Genomic DNA, 1,658 nt, shown 5'->3' with positions numbered 1-1,658 from the left:
TTTCTCCTTCAGGAATCTAGATGCTGTCCCTGACTTCTCCTGAGGCATCATCTTTGTTCTCCTCCCATTTAGTCAGTCAAGTCACAAAACAAACTTTTGGTTTTTTCCAATTAACCATTTCCTTCAGTGGCAACTCCACTCTTACAGGTGTTCAGGCCAAACACATTGGAGTCATTCTTGACTCTCTCATACCCCACCTCACTGCCTGTTTCTGCCATCCTGGTGCAGACTACCCTCAGCTCTTGCTTGGGACACCATGGAAGCATCCTGATTGCTCCTCCTGCTTCCACCCTCACCCTGCTGCTGCCTATTCCCAGTGCTTCCAGGGACAGATACTGTCAAAACATAAATGAGATAGCCAGGCACGGGGGTTCACACCTGTAATCCCAGGGCTTTGGGACGGTGAGGAGGGAGGATCTCTTGAGCCCAGCAGTTCAAGACTGCAGTGCCCCATAATCGTGCCTGTGAATAGTTACTGTATTCTAGACATGGCAACATAGCAAGACCCTGTCTCTACAATTAAAAAAATATATATATTAGCTGATGTACACTTGTAGGCTGAGGTGGGAAGATCACTTGAACCCAGGAGTTCGAGGTTATAGTGAGCTGTGATTGCACCACTGCATTCCAGTCTGGGCAACAGAGCAAGACTGTCTCTAAATACACACACACACACACACACACACACACACACACACACACACACGGCCTGGTGCAGTGGTTCATGCCTGTAATCCCAGCATGAGCTCAGTATATATTTAAATACACACACACATACACACACACACATATATGGCCTGATACAGTGGCTCCTGCCTGTAATCCCAGCATGAGCTCAGTATATATTTAAATACATGCGTGCACGCACGCACACACACACACACACACACACACACACACATATATATATATAGAGAGAGAGAGCCTGGTAAAGTAAGTAGTTCATGCCTGTAATCCCAGCACTTTGGGAGACCAAGGTGGGAAGATCACTTGAGACCAGGATTTCAAGACCAGTCTGGGCAACATAGTGGGACCTCATTTCTACAAAAAGTAAAATAAAAATTAGCTGAGTGTGGTGGCACACACCTGTAGTCTCAGCTGTTCTGGGGGATGAGGCGGGAGAATTGCTTGAAACTGGGAGATTGAGGCTACTGTGAGCCTCGATTGCATCACCACACTTCTGCCTGGGCAACAGAGTGAGACTCTGTCTCAAATAAATAAATGATATCTATCTGTATTATATATATAATATCTATCTGTCTATCTATCTATCTGACCATGCTCCTCTGATCAGCTCAAACCCGCTGCCGTTTGCTGTGTCACACAGAGTCACTCCCTTATCCTCACTGTGGCTCCTTCCATTCTATACCCTCACTGGGCTCCAGCCACACTGGCCTCTAGCCCTGCTCTATGGATCTCTGAATACCACAAGCATACTACTGCCTAGGGTCTTTGTACCTGCTGGAGGTTTCCGTTATCTAAGGCTGCATAACAAATCACCCCAAAATTTAGTGACTTTAAACAGTAAGAATCATCTATGATCTCTCATGGTTTCTGTGGGATGGGAATCCAGAATCAGCTAGGTAGGGTGGTCCTGGCTCATGGCCTTTCATGAGGTTGCAGACAGATGTTAGCAGCAGCCAAGTCATCTGAGGCTT

This window comes from Macaca fascicularis, chromosome 18 (assembly GCF_037993035.2).
Source record: "Macaca fascicularis isolate 582-1 chromosome 18, T2T-MFA8v1.1".
Taxonomy (NCBI): domain Eukaryota; kingdom Metazoa; phylum Chordata; class Mammalia; order Primates; family Cercopithecidae; genus Macaca; species Macaca fascicularis.
This window is presented reverse-complemented; position numbering follows the sequence as displayed.